The following is a 6,000-nucleotide window of genomic DNA, read 5'->3' as shown; positions in this document are numbered from 1 at the left end:
GCACGCGGACAGCTGAGCGGGGCCGCTGAGTGGCAGAGTCAGATCAATCAGGGCACAGAATCCCGCACACCCCCCACCAGTCCCCGGCAGCCAATCAGAATGCGACCAAGGTCAGGCTGCTGGTCCCACCTCCCGCGGCACAGGCCAATCAGAGCGAAGAAGGGCGGAGTGGCACTAACCCTGCCCAAGCGGCCAGTCCACCCAGTCGCCTCACTCTTCACGCTGGCCAATGGGAACACGAGCCTCCAATCCCGGCCTTGCTGTCCGCCGCGGGCAGTGCCCGAGTTACGCCCCGCACGAGGGGGGCCTTTGTTCTTCTCTCGCTGCCTTCATCTCCTCCCAGCCTGAGCAACCGGTGCGCGGCCCGAGCCGGGTTTTTTTCTCTCTCGTCCCTCATGTCTTGGCTGCAAAGCCCAGGTTCAAAAGCAAGGGAACAGCACGGGGCAGGATTTTATTTTTTCTGGCTTGAAATCCCGGCTGCTCCGAGAGAATACATGAATATCTGTATCATCATCCCCATCTACAGAGACAGAGATAGTAACAGGATCACTGTGTTAATAATGGTATGTATTATACACACACCATCTGTATATCGGTATACAAACACATCCTTATTTGATACATCTCTGTACGGGTTCAGGTTTTTCGAAGTAAGTACGCAATAAATAACACCGTTTCCAAACTCTCCCACAGAATTGCATTGATGTCTTGCGGTGCTTCCGGAACAACAAGAGGTTTTTCATATCCATTTCTCTTTAAAACAGAAAAGTGTGCTTTGCCAAGTGCTCTCTAGGGAGGTTTCAGCGTCAGCCTAGCAGCAAACAGTCCTTCCTGGGGGCCACGCGCACCCCCTTAGACCACCTCTCTGTCTATCTAGGAGACAGGGAGGCTACGCAGGCGGGAGTAGGAGAGAAAAGGGCACTGGGACAGACAGCTTCAGGCTTCAACACCAACCTCAGAAGAGAGCCTGACAGGCCCCGCAGGGCGGGGAACGCAATCTCCAGCACGAACCGCCGTGGCCGTCAGGACAGCCTGCCGCAGCGCTGCGGGACCGCCCGGGTGTCCGGGCCAGCTGCGGGACGTGAGCTCTGAGCACAGCGGACCAGGGCAGACAGACGAACAGCCAAAGAGGACCGCTAAGGATCCAATCGGAGTCGGACCAATCAGAACACAGAAGAGTGCAGACCACCCACCATTCCCCGGCAGCCAATCAAAATGCGAACAAGGAGGGCGTTCGCCTGGACCCGCCTCCGCCAGCAGAGGCCAATCAGAGGGAAGAAGGGCGGAGCGGCCCTGATCCCGCCCAAGTGACAACTCCACCCAATCGCCTCAGGCCTTAATATGGCCAATAGAAACGCGAGACTCCGATCCAGGGCCTGCCGCGCTCCCCGGGCTGGGATCAATGTCCTGGGAATCGTGTGTCCGCCCCGAGCAGCGCGAACTCGCCTGGTCCCGGCCGCGGGCACTGCTCCGGTATCGCCCCGAGCGAGCGAGGCCTTTTTTCTTCTCTCCCTGCTTTTATCTCCCGCCTGCCTGAGCTACAGGTGCGCGGCCGGAGCCGCTTTTCGTGCTCGCGCTGCCCTCCTCTCGCGGCTGCAAAGCCCACATGGAAGCACAGGGAAGTAGCGCAGGGGAAGATTTTCTTTTCTTTGGCTTGAAAACCCAGCTGCAGCGCGCAGGTTGGAGCGCAGGGAGGGCGGCACGGAGCCGGCTTTGTTCCGGGCTCCAAGCGCCGCTCCAGCCCCAGGAGGGCAGCGCGGAGCCGCCTTTATTTCCTCTGCCTTGAAGCCGGGCTGCAGGGCCACGGGTGAGCCACAGCACGGCAGCACGGAGCTGGCTTGTTCCCCACGCTGCCCTGCCCGGCGTGGCCACAGGAGGGCAGCACTCAGCAGGGATTTCCCCTCGGTGCCTAGATGTGGCGGCTGCTGCGCCCAGCTCGGAGCACGGGAGGCCGCGCCCACAAGTGTATTTCTGACACTCGCCGTGGGTGCACAATGTCCCTGTTATAGATGTATGAGCTGCACTTATCATTGTAGGTCGGGACGCAAACATCGACATACGTGCATACCTATCTCGATTTCCCCTTCTGTAGGCAGTAATGGGGTCACTGCTAATTACGGCACCTATCCCACACACACACACACACACACACACACACACACACACACACACACGGACGCCCTTATTACATACATCGCTGTACAAATTCAATTTCCAAAAGTAGACATTGTTCCTTGTGTGAATATGGTATCTTTTATTACCAAATTTGGGTTGGTCTAATAAAAGAGATCAGATCCAAGGAACCTTGTCTGCCTATGTCCTTAGACCAACACGGCTACAACCTACACGCCATTTCCCAAAGTAAGCACACAACCATTAACACTATCACTTCAATCCCCTCGGCTCAATATTTTACTTAATTTACAGCGACGTTCCCCAACTCTCCACTAGACTTGAAGTGATTCCTTGCACTTCTCACTGAACAACGGGCTTTTCCTTTTTCTTTTCTCCTTCAAAAAGGGGAAACTCCGTGGAAATCTTGCTGGCACCGACACAGGTCGGACCGGAGCCCGCCAGGCAGCACCGGTCCGGAAGCGCGGCACGCGGCTTGGGGCAAAGGGGGCCGCCGCCCCCCCCAGTTCCCCGCGACACACGCCCTCGCCCGGCCCGCTGAACGGCTCCGTCGGGGACAGGGGTCGGACCAATCGCCACCCCTCTCACTAATCCATTGCAGCCAATCAGACTGCGGAGAAGGTGGGAACCCGCCTCCTTCGGCAGCGGCTAATCAGAGGGAACAGCACAGCCGGCTTAGGCCTGACCCCGCCCACACAACCCTGCCAGCCAATCGCCGCACTCTTGCAAGTGGCCAACGGAAACGCGAGACGCCGAACCCGGCCGTGCCGCGCTCCGACGGGCCGGGATCCCTGTGCCCGGAGTCGTGTGTCCGCTCCGAGCAGCGCGAACCCGGGTTTGTTCCCGGCCCTCATCTCCGGGCTCCAGGCGGGCAGCGCGGAGCGGCCTTTATTTCCGCGGCCTGAAATCCGATCTACAGGGCCCCGGGCGCACCGCAGCACGGCCGCTCGGAGCCGCTCGGTTATCTGCAGTACCTCCACGCTGCAACGCCCGGTTGTCACCACAGGAGCGTGGCACTGAGCTCGGTTTTATTTTCTCTGGCTTTCGCCTGGATGCGATTACGTTTGCAGCACAGGAGGGCGGCACCGACCCGCATAGCTCCCTCGCCGTATCTCCGGGCTCCAAGGCCCGCTCCAGCCCCAGGCGGGCAGCGCGGAGCCGGCTTGGGTGCCTGCCCAGCAATGCCCGGCGCGGCCACAGGAGGGCGGCTCTGAGCAGGGCTTATTCTCCGCCTTCACGTGCTGCGGCAATGCCCCGACGGGACCACAGGAGGGCAGCCCCGAGCCCTCGACACAGCTCCGCCGCGGACTGACTGAACCACAGGAGGGCAGCACTGAGCCGGGTCTTTCTTCACACAAAGTATGGCTGCACAGGATACCTATTCTATCTGTATTAACCTCAGACACCCGTACATGGTTATACACAAGTATGACAGGTGAATGTCTATATCACTATTCCCCTGTATAGAGACAAGAGTCAGAGAGAGAAAGATAGTAACAGGATCACTGTGTTAATTATGGTGTGTATTATACATACATACATACCCTTATTGGATACATCTCTGTGCAGGTTCAAGTTTTTCAGAATAAGTACACAATGAATAACACCATCACTTCAACCCCATTTTCACTATTATACTATTTTACAGGAAAAATCCCAAACTCTCCCCTGGCACTGAACTGATGTCCTGTGGTGCTTCCTGAACAACAGGTTTTTCATTTATTTTTCTCTTTACAAAACGAAAAATTGGTGTTTCGCAAGGTGGTCTCTAGAGAGGTTGCAGCATCAGCCCAGAACCAAACAGTCCTTCCTGGGGGTCCATGTGCACCCCCTCAGACCACCTCCCAGCACATCGAGGAGACGGTGGCTATGGAAGCGGGAGGACAGAAAAGAAGCACTGGGACAGACAAACAGCTTCAAGCTGAGAGAAATAAAGAGCGTAGGAGCAAGGAAAGCTCTTCGCCACCGGCCTTGCAACTCTCCCCTTGCAGCTGGGAAATAGTGGTGGAGCCATGCTGCAAACTGTGATGGGACAAGGGGTTTCATGGGAGGCCTCTGGGAGAAGTGGGAGTCAGAGGCTGACAGAAACATTAGGTCACAGGCCCTGTGGTGTTGGGCACAGGAAAAAGGCCTGTTTCTCAGCAGCCCACACAGGGACCCGTTGCAGACATGACAGCTGTCAGGGGCCCTTCAACCCCAGGCCTTTAGGTGCTATTGTCACACTGAACCTCCTCACCCATAAGCTGGTTCCAAGGACAAGTGCACAAGGACTAGCCTGTGAGAAAGGGCAGATCCACATCAGACACTTTCACCTGAAGAAAAACGCTCACACTGTTAACCATCAATCCGTTAACCACAGATAAGGGTAAAATAACCCTGCTGCCAGCCTGAGCCATTTTCAAGGCATCTAGGCTAAGCTGGAGAAGTGCTGCAAACAGAAGGCCCAAAGCCTTATTCTGAGTGACTGCAGCATGAACCTTTGCACATGTGACAACTAAGTTGGTCACCAAGTAAAGGAAACCATCAAATAATTAAACAAAGCACCAGGCCTAAAAGGAGCTAAGAAAAGTCTAAACATTAAATAATCCACATAAGCAACATTATAGCTTTATCATTAAGTAGTAGTAGTGGTAGCAACTGATGTAACTCAATGAGTATCTATAAATATTGGCATAGGCTGAAGGGAAATTTGGAGAACTCAGCAAATGCAAGAAAACTTGCTTTCAATCTGTGTACCACCCTCCTCCCACCTCCTGAGTCTCCCCAGCCAATGTAAGTGAACACCTATGTTGTGTGGTTGTGGATAGGCAGGAAGACTTTGAAATAAAGGTTTGTTCTCCCGTTTCAAGGTGCAAACAAATAAAAGGTGGGGCTATAGACTTACTTCTGCCTCTCTTATCAGCAGCCTACCCACAAGGTTACCTGTAATCTAGGTAACAGGAGGCAGGGGTGGCGAGAGGGAGGGGGTTGCAGGGTGATTCCTCCCTCAGGCTGTAGATACAGCCAATGGCTGACAGGCCACATGGACTCTTTCAAACTACAGACCTAGCAGAAGCCTGACTTATGCATGACATGTATAAGTCATGGGTCTCGGAGGCGGGGAACAGCACCCTGGTCCCCCCATGGCCGATCGTCAAGCCAGGGGAGCACAGGGGGGCCCCTTGCACATCCTCCAGACGACCCAGAAGTACTTCCTGTCTACTTCCAGGTTCGTTGCCAAGCACGTGGAGGGCCACCCCCCCCCAACTCCATGCACCCCAGCATTGCAGTGTTCACAAGCCACATTGGTACCTTGAGGTATATAGACACAGCTTTAAAAGTTTTTCCTATGTCCGAATCAGCATCAAATCTTCAGATTCGGCCAAATTGAATCAGGGACAGCAATCTGAATCAATGAATCGAATCACTGTCCCCAATTACGGCCGAATCCAAATCGGATCAGGCCCACTTTGCACACCCCTAATGAGCAGCGCTCCTCCATCTCAGAGTTGTATTTTTCCCCAGGGACAGAGGCTCCAGATAAATGGCATCTTCCAAGTCCACAGGAAAACAGGTTCACTCTCATTCCCAAGCTTTCACTGAGACAGCTGTGTGACACCTATCAGAATTCTAATATTATAAAAACCTACGCCTGTCTGTCTGTCCATAACACTTTATTCATGCTCGGATTGGCTGACAGAAAGAGAGCGCGCCACGCGTGGGGGAGCACCACCATGATTCCAAAGCCGAGCAGAGGACTGGACAGAGGGTGAGGGAGCCAAGGTCCCCACCCAGCTCCCTGCAAGAGGCGGAACAGTGGCAGCACGGGGCGTTAGGTGGCAGCACTCCATCCGAGCCCCCTCTCCCCCCTGCCATTCTTGATGGGCA

General features: G+C 55.1%; 1 long non-coding RNA gene across 1 annotated transcript; it reads left to right on the top strand.

The window, feature by feature from the left end:
• The first annotated feature begins 2,769 nt into the window (after positions 1–2,769).
• On the top strand, positions 2,770–5,769 carry LOC132250430 (uncharacterized). The gene is made up of 2 exons (XR_009462162.1): positions 2,770–3,568; positions 3,782–5,769. It is a non-coding gene; the product is annotated as an uncharacterized LOC132250430 (long non-coding RNA).
• The last annotated feature ends 231 nt before the right edge of the window (positions 5,770–6,000 follow it).

Source organism: Alligator mississippiensis, chromosome 4 (genome assembly GCF_030867095.1).
Source record: "Alligator mississippiensis isolate rAllMis1 chromosome 4, rAllMis1, whole genome shotgun sequence".
NCBI classification, from domain to species: Eukaryota; Metazoa; Chordata; order Crocodylia; family Alligatoridae; genus Alligator; species Alligator mississippiensis.
This window is presented reverse-complemented; position numbering and strand designations above follow the sequence as displayed.